At 45.6% G+C, this 26,485-nt stretch overlaps 2 protein-coding genes across 11 annotated transcripts in view; one reads left to right on the top strand and one right to left on the bottom strand.

The window, feature by feature from the left end:
• GNG5B (G protein subunit gamma 5B) overlaps nt 1-26,485 on the bottom strand; it is a 104,021-nt gene that overhangs the window by 75,629 nt on the left and 1,907 nt on the right. For all 4 annotated transcript variants that reach the window (XR_010119681.1, XR_010119679.1, XR_010119680.1 and 1 more), the window contains exon 2: nt 14,633-14,778. The gene's annotated coding sequence lies outside the window, so the exon portion shown is untranslated. The remainder of the gene's footprint in view (nt 1-14,632; nt 14,779-26,485) is intronic.
• RTL9 (retrotransposon Gag like 9) overlaps nt 1-26,485 on the top strand; it is a 96,987-nt gene that overhangs the window by 52,752 nt on the left and 17,750 nt on the right. For 3 of the 7 annotated variants that reach the window (XM_055268647.2, XM_055268652.2, XM_055268654.2), the window contains exon 2: nt 6,983-7,116. The exons of 3 other annotated variants lie outside the window; for them this stretch is intronic. The gene's annotated coding sequence lies outside the window, so the exon portion shown is untranslated. Of the gene's footprint in view, nt 1-6,552; nt 7,117-26,485 lie in introns of those variants that run through there. One more of the 7 variants, XM_055268653.2, reaches the window with a different exon arrangement.

Here is a 26,485-nt window from a genome sequence, read left to right on the forward strand (position 1 = left end):
ATGAACAGGCAATTCACAGAGGAAATGCAAAGGGCCTATGCCCTATTAAAAGGAACACCAATCAGTAATAATTAAGAAATGCAAATTAAAACAATATTGAGATGATTCAGATGTCAGCTTTTACCTCTCAAATTGGCAAAAATTTAAAAGGTCACTAAAACCCAGGGTTTGTGAGAATGTGGTGAAACAGCACACTCATTCACTCTTGATGCACATCTGGAGGGCAACTGGAAATGTTATTTGAGTCAGCAAGTCCTCTCTTAGGAGTTTACCTTTGCAAAATGCTCCATGTATAAGGATGTTCATTTAAACATTATTTGTAAATAGGAGCAAATTGAAAAAACTAAATGACCTCGGTGAAGGACTGGTTAAATCATATACAATACATCCCAGTAATGACATACTAAGCATTACTATGCTAATGATTAAGAGTTTGAGCCTTGGTTAGACTGCCTAGGTTTGACTTCCTCCTCTAGCTTTTACGAGCTGTGTGACCTCAACCAAGTTTCTAACCTCTCTGTGCCTTTTCTCATCTGTAAAATGGGAAAAATAACAATTCATGAAGTTGTGAAGAGTAAATGAGATAATTCATATGAAATATTCAGATAGGACCTGGCACAGAGCATTTAATAATTGCTACCCATTACTATTCCAACTACTAGTATAATAATGACAATGACGATGTAGCCACAAATAAAGACAAGCTAGGTCTTTAAATACTGATGTGCAATGATATCTCCAATATAGTATTGTGATAAAAGCAAGTTGCAGAAGAGTAAGTAGAGTAGGATCTGATTTTTGTTAAGGGTATTATATGTTACACATACAGGAAAAGACTGGAAGGATAGACAGACTGTCAACACTGGGGAGTAGAATAGGAGAGGTACATTTTCCCTTGAGCAATAATTAGAGTTGTTTGAAACAAGCATGTGTTACTTTTATAATAAACAAAAGATGTAAAGGGGAAAAAAAAGCTCCGTTTGGAATTCCGAGGACAGTTAATCCCACCAGGCTTCACATCCCCTAGTTCTTGGCCACAGCCCAAACGTTAAGCCTCCTTGCTCGTCATCTGTCCTCTCCCATACCATCCTCATACTGCTCAGTGCTCCCATCCCCGCCACCCTGACTCATCCACCTCCCCACTACCGCCCTCTCTCACTCTTCTCAGTACCCTCTGGAAGCCCCCACCTTGCAGTAAACAATTCCCCCTACACCCTGGATAAATTTTACAGAACACTATTGTCTACCTCCGGGCCTGGAAGTGCTGAAACCTGAGTCTCCACGGCGGATCTCACGGCTTTGCCACCAGCGCCCTCTAGTGGACACTGTCCACACTCCCACACTACAGGCACCCTAGGGCTGGGAGGTGGGGTCTGTGCTCTAGCTTCCCCTGTTTGCTTCCAGGCTGTTAGTCCTCCGTCCTCAGCCAAGAACTCCTCCTTCTCATGCCATCTGGCTACTTCTCTCCTCGTTGACGCTTCTTTATAACCATCCCCTCCTGGTCAACCCCCCCTACCCCCACATTCAACGAAGAGTTCGACATCTGGCTCATTGTCTTCTTCTCCACCCCAAGTCCTGACATCATTCTGGGTGAGTTGGACATCCGTGATCCATGTACAGGACACACTCTCATCCTAGCCTTACCATGCTTCATCATCAGTCAGAACCCCCTACCATCTACACCTTGCTGGCTGGCCTCAACGCTCTTCTTTTTACCTCAGGAGGCTCTCCAGGTTTTTGAGCCCCCTCCATCCATTTCTTCCATCCCATCAGCCCCTTTCACCTTACTACCTTCCCTCTCCATCCTCGAACATGATGACGATGATGATAAGAGTAACAACTAATATGTATATGCCAGGCATATACTACCCATCTTATTACATCATTTCAGTAATCTCATGTTATCCTCACAATAACTTTATGAGGAAGATACTATTGTGGTTTTCCTTTTAATGAGGCTCAGAAAGGTTGAGTGACTTACCCAAAGTCCCACAGCAGAGATGAGATTTGAAGTCAGGTCTGTTTGCTTTCAGAATCCGGCGTATATCCCCAATTCCCTTGCCCTGTGTCTTTCTGCTGCATCCATGAGGCAAAATCCCAAGTCTGGATAAATTTAACTGACAGTTTCCTCCTCTGTGCTTATGCCCAGATGAAGGAACATTGCTGGAGAAAATCCCATCACTTTGTTGGTTAGTCCCACCAGAAAGTCATAGTTTCCAACCTCAGCGGGGCCCTCGACTCAGCTAAACAATCCTTCTAAGTAACTGTCCTGACAATAGCACTTGCAAACTTTCTCCACTGCCCTCTGGAGTCAGACTGTCTGGGTTAGAGTCTGCTTTGGCCACTTCCATGCTCCATACCATGCCAGCCTTTAAGAAAGGGTGAAGTGGAGCAAAAAGGATGAGGGGAAAGGGGAAGTGATATGTATTGAGTGTCTTCTAGGTACCAGCCACTGTGCCAGGTGCTTTGCATGCAGTATTTCATTTAATCCTGCCAGCAGCTCTGCAAGGGCAACACTCTTGTTATTTTTGCTTTACAGAGGGGGAAGCTGAGGCACAGACAGGTTAAGTCACTCACTAACATGACACAATTTGTATGTGGAGAAGCCATCTCGTTCGTTTAGACCTTCCTTGTCTTGATGAATTATTGTGACAAGCTGCTAAATGGCTCCCCTGTTACCTATCTCATGCCCTACAATCTACCCTCCATTCTGTTGCTGGGACAATCTTTCTAAAATGCACACCTGACTGTGCTACTACTCTGCTTAAAGTCCTTCCAGAGCTTCCCCTCGGTCTTCAGAATGAAACGGAAACCTTTGATCTTAATGATTTCGCCCGTCCTTCCTTTCTGACTGCATCCACTACCACTTGCCCATGCAGTCACACAGAACTATTTTTGGCCACCTGATGACACCTTGCTTTCTTCTGAAGAAAGAAGAAAGCCTATATATATATATATATATATATATATATATATATATATATATTCTCTGCCTCCCCATCCTCCACACCCTTTCCTGCCCACTTTAAATGCTCCTCTTCTGTGCTTTCACAGCATTCATGTTTATCCCAGTGTGTTATAATTTCCTGCTGTCTTGTCTGTTTCCCCCATTAAACTGGAAGCAGCCTGAGAACTGGGATTGTGCCTTAGTCATCTCTGTACTCCCCAGGGCCATAGCACCAGAGCCATGGTTAAATCTATGCTTGTTGAATGACTGAATTAATGAATGAATGGAGTGAATGAGAGAAGAAAAAGCTCTCACTTGGGAAGTTTAGTGACATGAACTGTATGGTATCTGATTCTTGGCTGAAGCTGCTGCAGTTTTTCCCTATGACTACAGTGCTATAAAAATATGTCTGCACGTGGATAAAGACTGGAAGAGAACTTTCCACACAAAACTAAGAGTTGTGTTAGAGTGGTGAGTGATGGATGCTTTTTTCCCCATTTTCAAAATGTTCTTTAGTGCTGCTTTTGGATTGTTTTGGCAATGTAGCAGACATTGTAGAAATGGAATGTGGGGCTCCCATGGAGGAATCGACAACCAATATGTACTGATGCCCACTGTACTCTTCTGGGTTCTGGGTGCTGTGGGGAGACGGGTGGGTAAAGGCGACTCATTCTGACTCGGGTTTGCCTGGTCAGGAATCTTGCCAATTAGGTTGGATTTGCTGGAATAAAATGAGAACTTTCAAGAGTTTTCCACGCTCCTGGGTTGAGGTATTTCTTTTCTCCCAAAGCTGGGCCGCAAACAAAGATGGCTTTTGTTTGCAGTAAAATACTCATTCCTTCAATTTTGTCCTGCAAAGTGACTTCTATAGCTTTGGGAGTCAGGTTTGCTGAGTGGGGAAGCTGATTTTCCATGCTTCATTGATTTAGAAATGACCAAAAATGTTTGCCTTTTCTGGCTCTTGAATAAAATGTTTAGGAATTTCATTGGCAAAATGATGAAATTATTCTTTTACTGCTGCAAGATTTCCAAAACTATATATCATGAGTTAACTTAACCCAGAAGAGGCAAAAAAATGGGAAGCAGACTCAGATGATGAATACTCTGCCTTAATTGGGTGCTTACTCACTCTGCCGTGGCAAGGCACTGTGTTCTGGACTTTGGAGATATCTCATTTAAAACTCTCAACAGCCTGTGGGGAAGGGACTGTTATTGTTCTCATGGTAGAGATGGTCATAGACGCTCAGCTCTGAAATCATGAGACCAGGATTTGAAGCCGAGTTCAGCTGGTTCCATGGGCACACACTAACCATTTGGCAACAGTGCCTCTAGACTAGTCTGGCTACAAAGGGACAGAGGTATGTATTTATTTTGATTTAACGAACCCTTGTTTAATGTTTACCATGTCCCGGGCACATGGTAACTGCTTTACAAATGTTAAATTACTCCTCATAGACAACCCTGTGAGGAGGTACTATTATTAATATCATATGACAGGTGGGAAAATGGAGGCACAGGGGTGTTAAATCACTTGCCCGGGGTCACTCAGGCTAGCATGTGACAGAGCTAGAGTTACCATCCAAGTGGCCATGTTCAGGTGTGTGGCCCATTACCTTGACTCTGTGCTGGTTAGCGTGCTACCGCCTGTGCCCTGTCTGCATAGCTCTGGCTCAGAAACACTGAAGACATGGGCCTCTTTTTGTAGTTTTGTAACAGATTTGTGCTTTTAAAAGTATTTTCCACCATTAAAGCCCTACGTTCTGCTTCTAAGGGTCCCGTGGGGTTGGTGGGAAGGGTGAATACATACTCCTGTCCTTCTATAGCAAGAGTAGCTTAGAGGCTAGGTTGCCCAGTGGTTAGAGCATGCCCATGGTGCCAGCTGAACTCAGCTTTAAATCCTGGCCTCATGATTTCAGAGCTGAACCTCTCTGAACGTCTGTATCACTATCTTTGCTAAAAGGAAGAGGAAGCTTTCTCCCGATATCTTCATTTACTTCCAATTTTCAGTTTTTGGGGGAGAGCTGGGTTTCCTCCACAGCTAGGCACTGGGTGGCGAAGGGCTTTTGGACTGTCACCACTTTTCATTCAACAGAGACTTCAGGATAGCACCCTTCAAAGGCAGTCTGTTTGGGGTCACCAGGAACAGACAGAGTGCTCTTCCCTATCGCACTCATCCCACCTAGCCCCATCTATCCTTACCCACTCTGAATCCCTCCTCTCGGCACTGCCTCATTCCCCAGAGCCAGGCCTAGACGATGGCGGCTGCTCAGCTCGGAGGGAGGGGGAGTGAAGAGGCAGCAGGCCCAACCCGCCAGCTTGAAAGCTTCATTTGACAGGGGAGGAGGCACATCTGGTTTGGGTTTTCAATTCAATTCAACAATGATTTATTGTGGGTCTGCCAGCTGCAGAGGTTCTGGGCTAGGCTAGGCAGCAAGAGATGCAAAGATAAGTAAAATATTGTCGGTGCCCTTAAAGGAGTTTTCTAGGTTGTAGGGGTGTGTAGACCCAAATGAGCATTTTTTTAATGTGATAAGCCCTGTGCTTAGCAGTTTACCTTGCCTACATTATTATGTCTTTGCATCTTCCCAGCAGGTTTTGTGACGGAAGTGGGTAAACTATTATCACTTCATTTTATACACATGAGGAAACAGAGCCTCAGAGAGGAAGAGACTGGCCCAAGGTCACTGGGTTAAGAACGGAGCAAACCAGTTCTGGAACTATTACATTCTTCTGCTCCCCAGAGATGACGAAGATGATGATGATGACGAAAAACACTTACTGAGCTCTGGAGGCCAAGTCTTGTGCTATGTGGGCTGCAGATATTATTTTATTGGCAACTTCCAACATCCCATTGAGGCTGATGTTGTTATCCCTTTTTCTAGAAGGGAAAATGGAGGTAGCCTTGGGAAGTGATGGAGTTGGAATTTGAAACCAGGTCATTCCAGTCCACCGGCCTGTACCATAAAAGAGGTGGACACAGGGTGCCATGTTCAGGGGCAAGAGCAATGAATTGTGCCTGGAAAAGCTTCATGCCAGAGATGGCATTTACATTTGGCCTTGAAGGGTGAGATGGGGTTATGATTGGTAGAGTTGGGAGAGAGGGCATCCCAGTTAGAGGGGATATTCTGAGCAAAGAACCCAAAGAGATGACTCGTGGAGCATTTTGATTGAGAGGCTGTAGGTTCATCCGGCATGCAGGCCGGGGACTCTGGGTGCAGAGGAACAATGTGAAGGAAACCAGAGATACGCCTGATGGTCTAACACATTTTTGTCAAGTTGAGGTTCTTATTTTTTTAATTAAGAGCAGGTACTCTGCCCCAAAGGCTTTTCAAATGATACTATCTTGCAACCCATGAGCAAACACACTCAAGACTCTCAATGTGTAAGTACTTCTGTGCTGAGAGCTGCGGTGAATACAAAAGAAAACAACTCAATTCCTCAAGCGTGTGCCGAAGGCCCCCGTGTGGTTGAGGAGGCAAGATACACACAATCAGGAAAAGCAGCAGCTAGCACAGGCAGTTAGTGATCAGGGCCAAATGAGTTTTTCCAGCCGTCAGATTTCAAGCAACATGAACGAGAGGAAGGCAGGCAAGCTTAAGGCCGGGTGGGGCAATCTGTGTAGCTAGCGTCAGGGGCTCTGGCGAGGCCTCCCTTCCCCAAACTGCCACGATCTCCAACCATGTCTTGATCCCCCAGAGTTTGTTAGGGAAGATGGGACCTTATGGGATCAGAGACAGCCCATGGGAGCTGGGAAACGGAGCCGAATACCTGATATTCCTGATCCTCCAATTTTCTACACTTAGTCTCATTTCCTGGCAGCTCCTCCAGCTGCTGAATTGTATGTGTATGTGTGAGCCGTATTTTAAATTAAGCAGTGAGTTCTTTCAGCTCATCATAAACATGCTAAAAAGCTTCAGCCACGGCCTGAGCCCACCCCCGCCCTTTACACACACAGGCAGCAGCTGGGGCCACTCGACCCCACACTCTAATGTGCATTGCCTATGACTCACCAGCAAAAACGACTGTATGTTTCAGTCTCCCTGGGTAGCTGATTCCTAGTTGTGGTGGGAAATCTCAGTCCGATTTGGAAGGCAAAGGGCCTCAGCCCCGCCCTACTGACTGTGAATTCTACAACATATGGAGCGCCTACCTTGTGCAAGGCATTGTGGGTAAGTCCATTCATCTCTCTGGGCTTTCCATTTCCTCAGCTTCAAAATGCATGTACTAATCCTGCTGGCTTTACCTCCCTCCTAGGGCTCTGTGTCTCAGCCACACTGGTCTTTCCATTTCTGCAACATTCTCGGTCTTTTCCCGCCCCAGGGCCTTTGCACGTGCTCCTGCCTGGACTGCCCTTCCTCTTGCTTTTGGCATGGGAGGCCCCTTCCTAACCTTTCAGTCTCAGCTTAATGTTATCTCCTGAGAAGAGCCTTCTCTGACCACCCACAGTTAGATGCCTCCTGTTCCTCCCTTACATTTCTTTTATTAGCAATGGTTCCTTAACCCCACTTACTGCTCTGGGTAATTATGTCTATTTATATTTGTCTATTTATGGTATGTCTCTCCCACTGGAATGTAAGCTCCAAGAGGACAGGGACCTTGTCTGTGTCACTCAGCAATGTGTCCCTCTCCTCTAGAGTGGTGCTTGGCACATAGTAGGCTGACATAAGCAAAACCATCTGGAAAATATTTTCTTCCTGAGGTTCTTGCCAGACATATGGTTGCTGAGGGAAAAATTATGGCAGAACTGTGTCATTCCATAGGAAAAAAAATCAGGCTGAAAGGGAAGAGTTTGTTGAAAACAGTTCTGTTTTAGAAACCAGTCCTTGGAGTCTCATCGCCAGACACAGTCTTATGAAATTAAACAAAAGAAATAAAAAGCATAAAAAGCTAAGTTTTTATTGGGTATTTACTATGTGCCAGGAACTGTTCTAAGTGTTCTACACAGATTATCTCATTTAATCCTCATCATAACCCAATGACGTCAACTCTATTATTAGCTCCATTTAACAGACGAAGGAATTGAGGCTCTGGGATGTTAAGAAAAGTGCCCAAGGTCACACAGCTAGCAAGAGGCAGAACCAAAAGTTGAACTCAAGGCAGTCTGAGTCCAGGTCCACAAACTAAATCATCTATGCCACCTGCAGCCCCCACCTCATGTTACCCTACACCTCCCACGCCACCCCCAGGCACGATTCTACTACAGCACTGGCCACATTGCAGAACAGGGGTTTGTTTACTTGTCTGTCCTTCCTACTAGATGAGGAGCTTCTCAAGTGCAGAGACTGGATCTTATTCATTTTTGCTTCCCCTGTGCCTGAAAGAGAGCTTGTTCTGGAATAGCTACCAAGGAATATTCATTGAATGAGCAAATGAGTGAGGGAGTAAGTGAATCCATATTCCTTAATATTTTCAGGCTTCAGGCTTATGGGCTCATGTGTATTTCCCTGGTCAAGCATAGCACTGGGCACAAGGGTATTCTGGTGCAAGAGGTCCCTCTCACCACAGGGTACAAGGAAGACTAGCTCTGACTGGGAAAACCAAAGCAGTGTTCCACAGAGCAAGGGGCTTGATCCAAAAGGTTTCATTTTATCATCGGTCTAAAAAGTAGCTGGACCTGTTTAGGACTTAAACAAACTTTCAGTGTTCCAATCCCATCTCAAATCCTTTGCAGAATGAGGCAGGGTGTGGGGAGGCGGTGGTGGGGCAGTTATAAATAAACAAATACCCACAAACCGGCTGGTTTTTTAAACAGAATTTGCTTCAGTCAGTGCTGCACCACATTTTCCCAACTGGCCTCCGTCGTGAGAACAAGTGGGAACTTTCATACTGAATGGCTTTATTTTTATTCCGACCAAATGAATGGCAGGAGTTTTGGCTCAGGAGGCAGGTTTCCGATCCTCAGCACACAGTTTGCTGCCCTACTGTGCCCCGTCCATCACACACAGCGCCCTGCACAACATACCCAGTCATTGCATCTGCTGCCTCAGCCCTTGAAAATAATTGGGTCATTGTTTTATTACACCAGCGAGAGAGCTGCAAGCCTGTTAGGATTATGTCATTGATATTTGCGTGAAAAGGCAATCATGATATGCTGGTCATTTAACACAGCTGGGAATGCAACTGTGTTGTCATTGTTTAAGGTTCTCATCCAGCCCCTCTGACTTTGTTGCACAGCCCAGCCAGTGTAAATGGATCACTCTGATGTATGTCACCTTTAAAATGCTTTCTAGCCCTTCAAGGGACCAAGCGGGATTTAACTCTTTTCATGCACTTGGACTTTGCTGCTTGTAGGCACAGCAGTCTGAAGGTGAGAGATGCTTGCTTTTCATGCGTGTGGGAGTTGTACACCCTAGTGGCAGGATGCTGCAATACAGTGTCATTTGTTCACTAACTGCTGATCAGAGCCAAGGACAATTTTGGCTCAAGAACAAATGAGACCTAATGTCTGTGAGGGAAGACTATGTAGATAAGTCACGGGTCAGAGTTGTGTTGTGACTTGTATTGTGTGCTAGTTTCTGTAGGACTTGTGCTTTCATTGCAATTGTCAGTATGCCTAAGCAGGGGTCTCTGCTAATGAAATTCGAGCATATTTGCATTTATCGACAGGTATTACTGATGGCAGAACATCTTATTTCCACACAAGGCAATGAGTAACATTGACTATAGAAGTGTAAACAAAGCTCAAATTTGTGTGCCAATTTGTCTATTTCAACTCATCGATCCTCTTCTTCCACTGGCATGCTAGCCTGAGTTTTATGGCATATGGCCATTAAAGTATTCTTCAAGGGAATCTGTTGCAGACGCCTGTTCATCCCTCTTCTGGTCCCGGTCCTTGCCAAACCAGCTCTGTGCCTTTGCCTACCACCTTGAGGTGTGACAGGAAAAGCTGACCCAATAAGGGAGTCAACTGAAGGGATGGAGTGGCTTAGATGCAATTCGCCAAATCTCAATGGCCATGGCTATAAGGAACACAGGTTCCTGAAGTTTTCTTGGCAACTGGCTCCAACTGCTTTGCCTTCTGGATGCTTTGGTATTTGTGTTGTTCTAAGTTCCCAGTTTTGATCTATTTTTGCCTTATGGCTGCAGCTTCCCTTTCTGGAAAATGGGGCTCTGGCTGGGATCAAATGAGAGAACACACCCAGACTTGGCATAGTGCCTGGCACAGAGTAAGTGCTCAACAAATGGTAGCTGTGGTTTCTTTTTCCCTGTCCAGGTTTCTTCTGGTTCTGTTCTCTGTACCTCCAGTATTGGCCCAGAACCAGGACCTGTTCCCTCCCCTGACTGGCAAGTCAGATTACCTGGCCCTCAGACAAGCTGGGCTCCCTTTTCTGGCAGCCTTTTGTTGTCCTTACCTGTTGCCATGTGCCACTCAGTGTAACCACAGGCAGACCTCTGCCAATTGCTGACTTTAACCTATTGAATCCTGGCAGAGAAGAGTAAGTTTGCAGACTGGAATTTGCATGTCTGGGCCAGATACGAGACCAGGAGGCAAAGCCCTATTTACCTGTCCTCCCCAGTTGTGAGCAAATCACCCACATTCTGGTTAAAACCAGATGTTTCACACCCATGACTGCAATGCCACACATCAAACAGTTGCTTACAAAGAACACAAAGTGGTTTTCACATCAGAAATGTAACCTGCAGGTCACTTCTCAAATTTCCTAGCAGCAACTACCATGCCTGGGTATTTTTCCCTTAAAAATGACAACCTTGTTGGGTCTCTTGTAGGGACTTTAATTTGGAAGCCCTGGGAGAACCTATATGCTCTTTTCAAGAGGGTCTCTGATGGCTTTAACCCACATGGAGTTAATATATTGGAAAAGATAGGAGATCTTCCCCAAACTCACCTGCTCCTTGAAAATGCTATTCAGTTGCCTTGGCGAACAGCCAATCCAAACATTAAAAAAGAGATAGAGAATGCAGGAATCCTAAATGCTATTCTCAGTGCATGTCCAAACAAGAACTGGGGGCTGAGGGGCAAAGAACAGAAAGAGGAGAAAAGACAGTTTTTGTAGCCTAGGCCGTGAGTTGATCCCACCCTGTCATGTCCTGTACCCTTCATGCTCATAAAGAAGACAGAGGAGGCCGGGCTCGGTGTCTCATACCTGTAATCCCAGCACTTTGGGAGGCCGAGGCAGGCGGATCACCTGAGGTCAGGTGTTGGAGACCAGCCTGGCCAACATGGCGAAACCCTGTCCCTACTAAAAATACAAAAATTAGCCGGGCGTGGTGGCACATGCCTGTAATCCCAGCTACTCGGGAGGCTGAGGCAGGAGAATTGCTTGAACCCGGGAGGTTGAGGTTGCAGTGAGCCGAGATTGTGTCTTTGCACTCCAACCTGGGCAACAGAGTGAGACTCAGTCTCAAAAAAAAAAAGAAAAAGAAAAAGAAAGAGGAAGGAGAAGGAGAAGGAGGAGAAGGAAAAGGAGAAAGAGAAGGAGAAGGAGAAGACGTGGTGGCGTCATGACTTTTCTGCTAGGGTTAATTGCTCAGCCTTAGAGGCTCTCCAGGCTGGCAGGTCACACTAGGGCCAAGAGTGAAGGGTCCATTCAGTAAGGTCACTGCCATGATCAGTTCTCAACCACTTTAACTCAGTTTTTCTGTTGCTGCTTTGTTGGTTAGTGGTGTGTTTGTTTCTACCCATTTGGGAGAAGGGTAGGAAAGGAACTAAGATGATCAACTATTCCATATGTGTCAGGCCCTGTACTTGTCTTTTCAAACACTTATTCACACTCTGAGGGACTCTCTCAGGTCCAGCAACTGTGTAGCTATGATGTGAAATAGCAGCTTCTCTCTATGCATTCACTGGGAATGGTTTGTTCTGATCACGCAATTTTTTCCAGTGCTTCCAACGTTAGGTGTTGCATGGTAAGAAACAGATGGTTAAGTATTGAGACAGTTCTTATTTGGAATTGTCTCTTCCTCCTTCTCCTCTCAGGCAGATGCTAAAGGATGTCTGTAGTTTTTTCATGGCATTTTGCTAAAGATGCACATTCATTAATTCATCAAATAGCTTTTTTTGAGACATTATTATGAGTGAGGTGTTGTGCTATGATATGCTTTCTATACCATATCTTATTTCATCCTCACCACAAAGCTGTGAGGTAGGTACTATCATTATCTTAATTTTACAATGAAGAGACTGAGGCTCAGGAAACATAATGCAAGGTCACACTCAGTTAATAAGTTGAGAGCTAGGATTCAAACTCAGGTTCATCTGACTCAGTTACACCACACTTCCTCCACATAGCACACTGTGGGCCTGTCACAGCTCTTGAGGACAAAATTCATCCTTAGAAAAGTTTTCTTACTCCACTTTTTGCTGATACTACTGCTGCTGTTGCTGCTGCTACTACTATTACTACTACTGCTACTGTTTCTCCCCCTCTATTTATCCAGAACTGCATTTTTCCAGCGCTTCTAGGTGCTTTGAACCCAGCTACCAGTTGTAGAGTTCAAACCCAGGCCTGCATGAGTCCCTTGCACCCATTCTACTTTTCTGCACTGCTTGTAATGTAACGCAGGAGGTATGGGACATCCATAACTCAGGTAGGTAATTGACTGCAAGCTTAACATTCACTCACCAATCATTTATTGAGCACATATTAGATGAGCAACCTATGGCTCCTGCCCTGGAGTTGTTCATAAGACCTTCCAGGCAGACAGCTATGGGACGAATACAGTTGAATTTATTAAATCTACCTCAGGCAAAAAACCAAGCATGTAATTATAAATAGTACATCAGAGTATGTGTAAATGGGGTTCTGTAAAAGGTTTGAAAGAGTCAGGCCTGGGTTAGTGTTGAGAACAAGGAGCAAGAAGCCTCTGCCACCAAATAACAACATGAGTGTTGTCCCGTTAATCTCTCTGGGCTTCTGTTTCCAGATCAGGGACCTCAAAATAATAGTCATAGTCACCATTTATTGAGTACTTTACTGTTAACCAGGCAGTATGCTAGGTGGTTTTCATTTAGTCTTGACAACAGTATTCTCGCTTTCCCTTTTCTACAGCTGAGACTCAGAGACGTTAGGTAATGTCTAGGTCACACAGCTCTTCAGTGACCAGTTGTTTCTATGTCAGAATCCTCTTATAATCACTGAGTTGTATCACTTCCCTTGCCTCCTGCTCCCAAGTCAAGTATTCTCTACTATGTCGCCTGAAAATTAAAATTAAAATCAAGGATAATCTTGTTCAACTGAGCCAAGAGGATAAACATTAGAAATAGCAATTAGTAGATAGAAATGTTGCCAGGAAGAGCTATACAAAAGCATAGAAAGGCAACCAAGGGAGTTAATGATGGGGGTGTGGCAGGGGTTGCATGTTGATGGGTAATTGGATCCTGGCCAGCTCTTACCTTCTTCCTTCACCTTCCCACTCCGCAATTTCTCAGGCTTCTCTAGAGAGCACAACCCACCTAGAGACAGCCTGTGCTGCCACAGGAGGGCACCAGGCCAGGAATGGCAGGCCTAGGGCAGTGGGGCTCTGGGCTGGGAACCATAAATAACCACTTTAATGAAAACCAGCTTTGGCCAAAAGCCTTGTCATTTCTTAAGAGGTTCTGTGCTTCTTCTAATGACCTAGTTACTTGAGAAAGGCCTAGCCTAACATATACAACAACAATAACAGTTGCCCTATAGTGAATACTTACTATGGGCCAGGGCCTGTGCTAAACACTCACTAATTCATTGAATCCTCACGCAGCCCTACAGGAGCAAGTACTATTATTTCCCCCACGTTACAGAGCAGGCATCAGGCTGAGAGAGGCTAAGTCATTTGCTCAAGATCATACAGCTGGTTGGAGCTGGAATTTGAAGCCTGAAGCATCTAGTTCCAGGGCCTGAGCTCTTTAATTCCTATATTTAATGAATGTCTGTCGAAGGAATAAACAGATGAATGAACAGAAAAATGTATTCATTTCACTTCACTTTAACAAACATTTATTGAGTGCTCTGTGTCAGCTCCTGTGCTAGGCATTGAGGATTTGTAAGTTTAGCGCGCGCGTGCGTGCACAGACACACACACACACACACACACACACACACACACATCCTGCATGGCCCCTGCCCTCCAGGGATTCACAAAAGCATTCTCTATTGTGGCTTGATTTCTTCTGGAGAGAAGTAATTTGAATGTCTTGAACAGCAGTTTTTAATGATGCTATTAAATTTAACCTAAAGCGGGGGTTGTGCACCGGTGAGCAAAGTGTTTCAAATGAGAATGTGTCTTTGATTAATCATCGATTCAGCCAGAGAGTAGTTACTACCAGAAATGGAGCTGCAACTCCTATTATATTAGCTAATTCTTCTTCCATCTATCATGTCTCTATCTTGTCGAACCCTCCCACGATACAAAAGTTATCTGTACCCTAATGGACAATTATCCCATCCATCATTCCTGCTGGTCTTGTTGATTGCTGGTAGTCTACTTGCTCACGGAGGAGACTTACAAATAGTCATGACCAATGATGCACTGGAAAACTGCTCATTTTTAGACATTTTAAATCTATGTAGAATGAATTATTTTTCAGGCTGTACTTAAGCTGCATTTGCTTTGTTGGTTATGTAAGAGGAGATATGAATTCCTTACCTATGTGTGAGACATGGCATCTAAATATTTTTAAATTCCTCTGGGCAGCAGCCCCCTATACATATTTGTTAAAATGATGAAAGAATAAAGTAAACATACCTAAAGTAATTCCAGAGGAGCAGGCTTCATACCTGGAGCTCGGGTGGGTGGCCATCATGTCAGGGTTGTCACCGTCTTCCTTTTCCTTTCTAAGTACTTTGAGGAGAATCCCAAGTTGATTAGGGTCAAGGTGAGGACTCATGGTGCTGAAAATAGGGATTGAGTGGACAATGAGAGATGACTGTTGAATTCCCTGGGACTATTGCTATGAGATTTGAGGGCAGAAATGCCCCCCTCTCCCATGTCCTACCCTAAGCCTGGTAACACATTTAACTTTTTGTTACAGTAACTACCATGCCCAGTAAAATCGGAGTCACTGGTTGGCCAGGGCAAAAACCCAAGAGTTGTAGTTCATTCGTCTTTATTTCTCACCTCTACATTCAGCCAGTCACTAAGCCCTGCCACGTGTATTTCCTAAGCATTCATTGAATGTCACCTCTTTTCTCCATTCCTACTGCCAGGGCTTTAGTTCAGGACTCCTCCCACCTCCAGACATCTCTTGCCTTGATTCCTACAGTACCGTCTGGTTTTCTCACCTTCTCTCCTTCCTCCTCTGTGACCATTCTCCCCAAAGTGGCCTGAGTGATCTTTCAAACATGCAAATCAAATCATTTCACACCTCCACCCCCTCCACTTAACACTTGTAAATAGCCTCACAACACCTGAGACTTGAGGCTCTCAAAATGTGGGTCCTGGGGCCAGCAACACCAGCGTCTCTGGCAACTTGTATGTACTCATTAGAGTACCTACTGAATCAGAAACTCTGAGAGTGCTCACCCCACTCTGTGTTTAACAGCCCTCCAGGTGATTCTGATGAGCACTCAAATTTGAGAACTGGCCTCCTAGAGCCATGGTTCTCAATCCTGGCTGCACATTCAAATAAATGGAGGGAGCTTTTAAAAGTTCTAATGCCTCTCCTGCAGAGTAATTAAATCAGTTTCTAGGGGTGGGATCCAGTCATAAGTATTTTTTTAAAGTTCCCCAGGTGCTTCTAATATACAGTCAAGGCTGAGAACTACTGCTCTATAGGATGAAGTCCAAACTCCCTAACTTGGCATTTAAGGTCTATCTCTTTGGTCATAACCACCCCCAACCCCATGCTCTTGCTTGTTCATTCTAGAATTGAATCACAGGGAGTCATTTACAATTCTCTTAGAGCCACACACGGTCTCTTACCTCTGTGCATTTGCACACATCATTCCCACTGCTGTGCCCATCCCTTCCTCCCTCCCTTCACCCAGCTAACACCATCTCATCTACAACACATAGCTCAGAAGACACCTCTAAGGAACAGTTTTCCCCATCCATCCAGTCCGGGTTAGATGCCCTTCCTTTGTACTCCCACAGTGTCCACAACGTAGCACTAGATACATTCTCTTGTTCTTCTCTGGTTAGTTGTCTGCTTTCTCTACCAGTCTGAGAGCTAGGATCCCCACCTGGCACACAGTAGATGTTCCATGATTCTGTATGTCCTGTTCCCTCTTTTTGGAGTGACCTTCTGTGCCTTGTCTGTGGCCTTCAGGATGCAGCTCAGATATCACTTCTTGGGAATCTCAGAATTCTCTGTCTGGACCCTTTCTCTAGGCTCCCGCAACAATCTAAATGTAATCTGATCCTAGCCCTTAGCACACAGGGCTATCAGGCTGCCATAGTCTGTTTACTTATCTGCCTCCCTAACTGAACTGTAAGTAACTTGAGGTTAGGGATAGAGCCTTGTACATTCCTGTATCCCAGCTCCTAGCACAAAGACTAACACATTATAGGTGCTCAGTAGTCATAACCATCTGCAGAATGAATAACTGAATCAATGATGACCTTTTCCTCTTCTCCTTATCATCAGCCACTATTTCTGTCCAGGCCCCCGCTGCTTTATTGCAATAGCCTTCTGACTATTTCCCATCTCTCCTTTCTCTGATGCCATCTGAACACTTCCCCCCCTCTCCAAGATGTGGCTTTCTAAAACCACAGTCACCCTATCCCTCCCCTGCTCAAACACTTTCAGTCATTCCTCATTGTCTGCAGGGCAAATATCAAAGTGGAATTCCAGATCCTTCCTTCCCAAGAGTGGTCTGCCTTCCCAACCATACCTGCCCCCATTCCCCTATGGAAGACCAGCCACATCATCTGAGGGTCCTGGTGCAAAATGAAAATGTGAAACCCTCTGTTAAAAAATAATCAAGGATTTCAAGATAGCAGCAAAGGAGAGCATTAAACCAAGCATAGGGCTCTTCTGAGTTCAGGGTCCGATGCGACGGCACAGGTCTGCCCCTATGTGTATCCAGCGCACTGGCCAAATGCACTTGCTCCTCCTTCAACTGCTCTGTAGGTTCACTTTCTCCATGGCTTTTGTCAGGCTGTTCCATCTCTTCTACCCCACTGGCCAATTCAAAGCTTGTCTTCCCTGTAGATCCACCCTGTTCTTCAAGAATTGCTCAATTCTCATCTCCTACTGTTCCACACCACAGTAGTTTCTACCACACAGCCTGATATTAATAATTATTTTTATATGTGTGTAGTCTTGCCTCTCTACTGAATTTTAAGCTACTTGAGGGCAAGGACTCTATTTTGTTCATCTTAATTTTTTTTATAGACTTAGCATAGTACTTTGTAATCATCTCACTTGTTGAATGACTCAGGGAAGAAATAATACAACTCTAGTCATTGAGTTTGCCAAAAAACAGTAGACACTGAAAACCTGATTTAAATCCCTCATTATTAGCTATGTAACATTGAAGGAGTCACCTCACTTCTCTTTGCCATCTATATAAAAGGATGATACTTAGAGAAAAAGTTTTTTTTTTTTTTTTTTTTTTTTTTGACAGAGGCTTGCTCTGTTGCCGAGGCAGGAGTGCAGTGGGATGCAATCTTGGCTCACTGCAACCTCCGCCTCCTGGGTTCAAGTGATTCTCCTGCTTCAGCCACCCAAGTAGCTGGGATTATGGGCACATGCCACCATGCCCTGCTAATTTTGTATTTTTAGTAGAGATGCGGTTTCAGCATGTTGGCCAGGCTGGTCTTGAACTCCTGACCTCAAGTGATCCGCCCGCCTCAGCCTCCCCAAAGTGCTGGGATTACAGGTGTTGAGCCACCACGCCTGGCCAGAAAAAGTAATTTTTTGTTAGTATCTTGTTCTTTGGCAATGTTTTCAAAATCTTCTTTTGTTTTTTAATACATGTAAAACTTATTTTATATTTTATATCACCTAATTGCACTACCTGAGGTCTTTGAAGACCTGATTCTGTTTTCATTGTTTCTGGCTTCATCGTGTTCTTTGTAATTTTGGATTATGAGTTCATGTTCAACCTGACTTTATCCTTGGTAATCCTATGAAAACTGGGTTGTGAGCATGTTCTTCCAGGGAGGATTTGTGTTTGGTTCTTCCAAGTGCATCAGGGCACTATTAATCCAGGACTTCTTCCAGTGAATTGTTTAGTCCCAAAGGCAAGGGCCATGTCTTCTTTGTCTATATGATCCCAGGGCTTAACTCAGGGACTCGTAGATGCTCAACATATATTTGTTGATTGAGTGGATGAATGAATATGGTACTTTACCAGCTTCTCTTGGAAGCCCAATAAGAATTGTGACCTCTGGTATTAACAAAGAACAGTAGGCACATCAGGAAAATAATAATTACTAACATTTATTGAGCAACGATTATGTGTCAGGTATCATTCTAAGTGCTTTGTGTGTATTAACTCATTTAATTCTCACTGTGATGCTGTGAGGTAGGTTACTATTATTATCTTCACATTACAGAGGAGGCACCAGACTCAGACAGGCTGAATAACTTGGCCAAGGTCACATAGCTAGTGAATGGCAGAACACATATATGAACCCAGGCACCCTAGAGACACATCTACTCACCACCCTGTATTGGAGAAGAGATCAACAGTAGTGACAGACGCAATAGAGTGGAAATTTTCAGTACTGCCAAAACTGTGAGAGCCATATAGGCCACACTAGGCATGAGAAGGAAGTTGGCACGGTCTTGTGTTGTCAGTTAACCCTTGTATACAGGGTTTTCATTTCCCAACCAGAAAAGGAGGAGTTTGAAAGCAGGAGCCATGAATTACAGCTCTTTGAAATGCTCAACATAGATTTGCTGAGTGAATAAATGACTGTTTTGAAATTAAACACAGGAGTGCTTTGAATAAATTACTTTGCATCTTGTATGTCAAACTGAAATTGGTGAGACATCTTTCACCTTGTGTTAAAAACTAAAAATCCCTAGATGTGGTCATAACATGGCTGGTTATAATGACGCCTTGCATTTGTACTTGTGTATGATACTCAAGATTCCCTGAGAAAAGGAATGAAGAAACTTGGATTTTGCCTTCATAGGCCCTGAGGCTGTCAGGAACCAAGGGCCACTGTGTTTGTAATCCATTCCTTTGGCTGCTCTCCAAATCTAGGAGGACCTGGAGGAAAGGGGGGCTTTATTTTCTATCTTTGCCAAGATCAGGAAATAATTTGTGAACTCTCAGTAAACATTCTGGGGGCCTTCCCTCTAACACTGCTTTGGTGGAATAATATCTCCAGTTTTCACCAATCTTGGTTCAATATTTACCTGGGGGTTTGCAGTGATCATGGGGACAGGGCTCCAACATGAAGTGAAGGTTCATGAGAAGGAAAATGAAGGGAAGGCTGTGTGTGTGTGTGTGTGTGTGTGTGTGTGTGTGTGTGTGTATGTGCTGGCTGAGGGATGAAGGTGGGAGGAATACCAGGATTCTGAAGCAATGAGAGCGGGATTGGGAGAGAGAGTGCATGTTGAAGAAGAAATAATCACCAGTTCACATGGGCTCCTTTTCAAGGGTTTTTCTTTATATAAACAATTTGCCTGGTTCCAATTAGAAGCCCACATTAGGCAGTTAGCTCCAATTTGGCAGTTCATTCTTAATTTGGCTTTCCTTATGGGTGGGAGGGAGGGCTGACAGTTAAAAGGTTGATGGGAAAAACCTTGGTATCCTGGTGTGAAGACAGACCCTGGGATCAGAAGTTTGCCCTGATGACTTTGCCAATGTGTTCATTGCCCCTGTCCTGCTGGGGGCACATACAGCAGGCCCTTCTTTCTCATATGCCCTTGACAGATCAGGACTCACTGCTAGAAAACCCCTGGGGAAGTCATTGCTGAAGACTCTAATGTGGGGCACATTAGGTTTGAGGAGCAGGGGGAACATTCAGGCAGCTGGCAAGGTCTGGGCTACCAGGAGACATTTGGGAGTTAGAAGCATATTAGGTGAGAGTTGACACTGTCCAAAGGGAGTATATAGGAGGAAAAGCAGAGGAAAGGGCTTATGGAGTCATTACAGCCTGTGAGGCGGGAACAGGGTTTGGGAGTACTAAGGGTTTGGGGAGGGTTTATGTGTTTATTCACCCATTCGTTTATTCAACATTTCTTGAGCTTTATGGCAGATGCTGAGTTGAAGAGGAAGCTGGGGATTTAAGAGGGAGAAGAGTTAAGAGGGGATCCCTGGGTGGATCCAGATGAAGGAGAAGGGAGGGGCTAAGTGCCTAGGCTCGCTCTTGCCAGGAGAGCACATCTGTTAACACAGAGCTGCATCTGTATCTCAGCCAGCTCTCTTCCATTTCATCTCCTCCTCTCTACCCACTCTCGCAAGACAGGGAGCCACATGGCGGCTTCCTACTCCCTTGTACCACTCCACCCCCCCGCCGGGTTCTTTCTAGGCACTTAGCTGTGGCATCAGCAGCACCCCTTCTGAGAGATCAGGCAATCCCCAAGGGTGAGTGGTGGTGGTAGTGGTGGGGAGGGTTGATAGCTTTGAGAGAAGAGCTGGAGAAGGCGCTGTCTGGCTGTAATTAGCCCCAGCTGCTGTTGCGAGGCAGCATTGGGGGCCGTCAGGAGTGTAAATGCATGTGTATGAACCTGTGAGCGTGGCACCTCATTGCTATCACTCTATTTTTCACCGTATTGTGTGCTGGCTGCAGCCTCGCTGCTCTGAAACCCCTCCTGTCCCTGAGGATCCCGAAAGACAGAGTGTTCCACAGGCAGCACCAGCTTGAATCACTAATGCTATTAAACAGGAGGACAACAAATATAGGCCCCCATATGTCCTGGATATGCAAGTCCCTGCTCTCTCTTTCCCCACCCCTGCTTCCTGAATGTTTCCAAGTGAGTGAAGTCCCAGCACTTGAAATTAGCAACACCTCACTTCTGCACAGCCTTTTGGCAAAGAGCTTTCACAGCTGCCATGTCATGCATCCTCAGACGCTTCTAGGAGCAGCATTTTATAGGTGAGGACCCTGTGGTTCAGGGAGGTGGAGAGATTTGCACAGGGCAACCCAGACAGTCGGTGGCAGACTTGTGTCCGGGAAGCAGGTCCTCGACCTCCTGGCCTGGTGGTCCATCCCCAGCAGAGCACTGCCAAGAGGGCTGCTCCCGGGTGGCTCCAGCTGCTGCTGTCTGTGAGCTCGTGAGAACCTGTCAGCTGTGGCTCCAAGACCTGCCTCAGTGATTGCTGAAAACGCTGAGAGTGCTGAAAACCAGGACCCTCAAGCCGAGCCTGACGTCAAATAGTTTATTGAGTACCTGCTATGTGCCCATCACTGTGCTGGTGCTTATGGGAGACACAACAGGGGTAGTGCATAGCCCGTATCCTCAAAGAAGTGATAACTTGGATGAGGAGACAACTCTTAGATACCAAGTCCAAAGGCAATTCCAAGGACTTCTCTCTCTTTCACTAAGCAGTCTGTTGTCAGTGACAATGACACAGGAACCCCTTCTGAATTCATCTGTCTTATCGCAGGCCTGGGGTAGGAGGGGATGGGAGGATGACTAGGAAGGGTAATGAGGAAGGGCAGAGAGATGGGGGAAGAAAGGGAAAAACTGGAGCTCCTAATAAACACCAGGCACATTGTGAAGTTTATATGTTATACATAGATGATTTGTATTATGCTAATCATACATGTACATGAACATATACACACAAACACATACACAAACACATACACAATCACTTTCCAGGGATTGACTCAGCTATTTGGCTCACTCTCAATCACGAAAAGAGCTTAGGACAGTGACACTTAGAAAGCCCTGAATGAGTGTTAACTAGCCTTTCTTCTTATCATGATCATCTTCATTGTCATTATCGGCATATTATATAAATTATCTCATTTATTTCTTCTATCTACAGGACTTGGCAACTATTATTTTTATTTCCAGTTTACAAATGAGGAAACCAGTATCTTATTTTATCCAAGCTTGTGGGTATGGAGAATATAAAGAAGAATTCAATATGGTTCTAGGCAAACTTTGGGGCCTTCCCTATCTAGTGGGAGGGACCGAGGCACACATAGGCCCTCATGGTCCAATAGGTGCTGTGGTAGAGGAACACATCTGGGGAAGTTGGGGAAGGCTCCACGAATGAGGCTTGAGCAGCATCTTGAGGGATGGCAGGTTATGTCAGGAGGAACAGTGGAGGCAGGGGAAGACATTCCAGGCAAAACGAGCGGAATGACAAAACGAGTGACAGGGCCTAGTGCATGTTTCAAAGGGCAGGACAACTGTAGCTGGGGGCACCACTGGCAGCAGCAGGAGGGGAGTGGACGAGTGTTTGGGGTCAGCTATTCAGAGCCCTGTTGGCCAAGCTGAAGGTTTTGTCCTGTGAGCAAGAGGGAGCCACTGGAGCTTTTCGTTAAGGCAGATTCGGGACAGACTAGGAAGACAGTCCTTACCAGGGTGTCGAAGGATTGGAGGGAAGAGAGGCCAGCTGCATGCGGACCAATTGGGAGACCATCTCCAGGGTCTGGGCAAGAAGCAGAACAGGCTCTGAACCACGACTGTGGCAGTGAGAGCTGAGAGGAGGGGATGACTCAAGGCACATGTCAACAGGTAGAAACCTCAGGGCTGGCTGTCATGGGGTCAAGGAGAGGGAAAAGGTGCCAAGGACCCTGAGGTTCCAGCTTGGGTTCGTGGTGATACTGTCAACTGGGGCAGGGAACACAAGACTGTTAGTAGAGAGGGAGAGTGACGGGAGACAGGCGACAAGGTCCATTTGGACTTGTTGGGTTTGGAGTGCTGGATAGCGGACATGTCCAGCAAGAAACTGGGAATCTTGGCTTTGAGCCTAGGCGAGACATGGGGGCTGGAAAGCCACCACAGTCAAGGGATATTGGTTGACCTCAGGGGACTGGATGGGGTTTCTCCTCTCCCATTTCACTCGTCCAGAGCAAGGGCTAGGGACAGAGCCCGGTGAACACCAGTATTTAATGAGGGAGGTGGTGGGGGACACCAGCCCGGAGTGAGAAGACACTCTTCTTTGGACCTTCCCAGAAACATCATCCCTTTCCCCTCATGATCATGGTCCTTGTTCCAGGGCTGCACTCAGGCCAGTGACAGAAGGAAGGGAGGGATGGAGGGAGGGAGGGAGGGAGGAAGGGAGAAAGGGAGGAAAGAAGGGAAGGAAGGAGGGAGGGGGGAGGAGGAAAGAGGGAGGGAGGGGGGAAGAAGGAGGGAGGGAGGGAGGAAGGAAAGGTGGGAAGAAGGAGGGAGAGAGGAGCTCTGTGCACAGAACTCATGCCTGCACAGGGGCCATGAAGCAAGGACAGGACAGTCACTTCAGCTCTGGAGTTCTTTAGTGTGAGAGTATGTTCTAACAAAACCTAATAAATCAACAGCTGTGGGTTGGGGGGCAGCAAGGACAAAGACCACAACTCTACAGTGACCCCTGGAGCACTCAGTGTCACTGACTGCATCTCCACTGCTGCAGAGCTGGGAGCACATTCATGACAGCATTTTTCAAGCTCCTGTCTGTGCAAACCACAGCCGGTCTCCTAGGAGTCCTAACACTTTAATTAGACCTAGCAGGTCCCAGAACAAAATCCCATAATCCCCAAATCTATAGCAACAAGTTAGGCATGAGAGTTTTAGTTACACTCTGGATGTAAGAGAACCCTAACTGCCACTTTCTTTCTGAGTCTCTGAATGACCTTTGACCAATCCCTTTACCAGAAATATTCATCCCGGATGGCCTTGGTCTCTGACACCTTGAGGACTTCTACTGATTTCTCTGTTAAATCCCTGGAACCACACCAATAATAGTTCTGAACATTTTACACCCATCATCTCATTTATTCCTCACAAATATTATAAACCCTGTTTATATATATGTATAATATTTATAGTAACAAGAATAGCAGATATTTTGCTGAGGGGAGGCATGGTTCTAAACAGGTTACATGAAGTAATTAATAATTCCACATGAACAGCACTATGAGGTATTATTACTGTCTCCATTTCACAGGCAAAGAGCAAATCACAGAAAGAATGAGTAAGTTGTTCAAGGTCGCACAGCCTATAAGAGTCAAAGCCTGCCAGTGTGGCTCCACTGTGCTATTAACCAGTAATGTCTTCTATAGCCCCAACTAGCTCAAAATGGTTCTAAATGAAGAATCGCTGTGCATTTTGCACCTCAGACTGCTAGCATCGCTGATTTAGGTCTGGAGTCTAGATAACTGAAACTACTCAGGGTCTTTGTGAACTAGCTTCAGAGCTGCTGCTTGGACAAGACTGGGTCAGGACTTCGAAGGCATTTCCATGTGCTCCTGGAGAGTCAGGATGTAGGCTGGGGTTCATTATGCGACCCAGCTGTGTGGCTTTCCTCCCCACCCCTTACCCCCATTCACCAAGATAGAATGCACTGTTTCTTAAGGTGTGGCTTAAGGAGAGCTCTTTAAATGTTCAGATTCTAGGGCTGAAGCACAAACCCGCTCTGTATCTTTATAGAGGTAACTGCTGGAATATGCATTTTAGTAAACTCTCAGGCTGAATTACTTTGAGAATCATCAGAGTCTACTTTGACAGGATATAGGCTTGTCTTCTGATTCTAGAAGTACCATAAGCCTAACTAGGGGTGCTTCCCACTCCTCTTTCTTGCTGAGCAGAGAAGCAAGGGAGACTAGAATGCAGAGAACATGCTGAGGGCATGCCTGCACAGAAAGCTGAGCTCCTCGTCACCACATCCCTTGAAAGAGTGAACTCTGTATCCCCAGGAGAGGATGGGGAGGGACACAGAGAGGAAGCTATGGAAAGCCTCTGGGGCCCAGACAAGGGAGTCCCCTGAGGGAGGTAGAGAGTGGGGCTGTTGGAGGAGGAGAGCAGCTATGGGCCAGCAGCCTCAGGAGCTGAGAGTCACAGTGGGAGTGACTGTGGCTTCAGAGTGATGCCATAGCTGCAGTGAGCTGTACAGGAACCAGAGACCCAAAGTTTTCTGTAGGGCTCCTTTTGCTTTGTTAGCACTTCAGGAGTTGGATCCTTCTGGACCCTGATCTCCCAGAAGTGATTCCATTTCACCTGTAGGAGGTGGGTAGCAAAGCTCAGTCTGTGGCTGGGGAAAGCCAAGGAAGTGATTTCTCGAATCTTTAGCAGTGAATCCATCTATTTAGTTAGCAGGGGGATGGAGCAGATCAGAACTAGTGAGAGGAAAGGCTTAGGAATGCTCTCTAGTGGGACTGGGAGGAAAAGGTGAGAGGGTGACATTAACTGAAGGAGATGGTGAGCCCCTGACCCCTGCAGTTGTGAGACTTGCACTGAATGGGATGATCTGCTGCTATAACCTATCCTCAGGCAATGAAGCATAAGCAGAGAGCCAGGAATGTTAATCATTGCTGATTTTTATTAAGCATTTCCTTTGTGCTAGGCACTGTACTGGGCTGTACATGCATCATCACATTCAGTCTTCACAACATTATATGATAGTTCCTATTACTGTGCCCATTTTACAGATGAGGTTTAGATAGATTATACCACTTGCCCAAGGCCACACAACTAGTAAGTGGCAGAGCCAGAATTTGCACCCAAGTGGTTTTAATCCAAACCGTGTCCACTAGGCCTTAGGAAGGAGCCCACATAGAGCTGTGGGGATGCTGCATCCTTGACCTGTGGCTGTACATAGGCAACCCCTCTTCATACCTTATAGCTCTTGGTAAATGAAGTGAATCACTGTATCTACCATGAATCTCCTTGGGAATGAGTTCAATGCTGGTATCAGAGGAAGCAAAGGGTGGGAAGAGGGTCTCCAAAGTCTAAATCTTAGTGTGGTCCCCTCCTTTGACCTACCCTCTCTGGGCTGAAGAAATGCCAGGATTGAGGGGGTAGCAGAGTGTTAGATCTGTTTGTTCCGTGTACTGAGGCCTCATAACATTTTTGGAGCCCTTGTTCAGTGACTCAGGTAATTCAGCCTGAGGGCACCTTTGCAGAGAGTTCCCCTATCTCGTATCCTATGTTAGTACATGAGATTATTCCTCCTTCTTGTACCCCAGTTACATTAAGTGGGTGTTATTCCCCAAATCCTGAGTCTCTGCCCCAATAAGTTGCCTGTACCCCATTTTAGCAAGAATAGAATCTTCCCTTTCTGCCAACAGAGCTTCTTGGCACTTTGGCCTTGCCTGGGTCCTGCTTGCAGACTCCTGTTCTGAGGCTCATGTTTGTACCTAGAATGATTTCATGTTCCTCCTCTCTCTTTGTCCCTCTATCAGAACCTGCTTTTAGGATGGGAGATTTAAGAGGCTGATCCTCCCAAGAGGTTGGCATTTTAACTGATGCCAAAGCCCTGAGTCAACAGAATTATATACTTAAAAATTTTCAAGCCCTTGGGAGCGGATGGAGAGATTGGAGAGGCCAATGGAACATTCTTAATGCTCCTGGAATGCCACAAGGTGGACATAAAATTCAGGCTTCCGCCAAGACAGGACTTGGATTATTTTTGTTATAATCAGAATCCGTAATCTGCCCCCACCCCAGCACTCAGGGCTTTGATCAAAAGTCTTCCAGACAATGAACCTCTATAATCCAAGCATCATTTTCTCAGAGCTCCTTAGCAGGAGGAGAGCTAAGAA

Source organism: Symphalangus syndactylus, chromosome X, assembly GCF_028878055.3.
Source record: "Symphalangus syndactylus isolate Jambi chromosome X, NHGRI_mSymSyn1-v2.1_pri, whole genome shotgun sequence".
NCBI lineage: Eukaryota > Metazoa > Chordata > Mammalia > Primates > Hylobatidae > Symphalangus > Symphalangus syndactylus.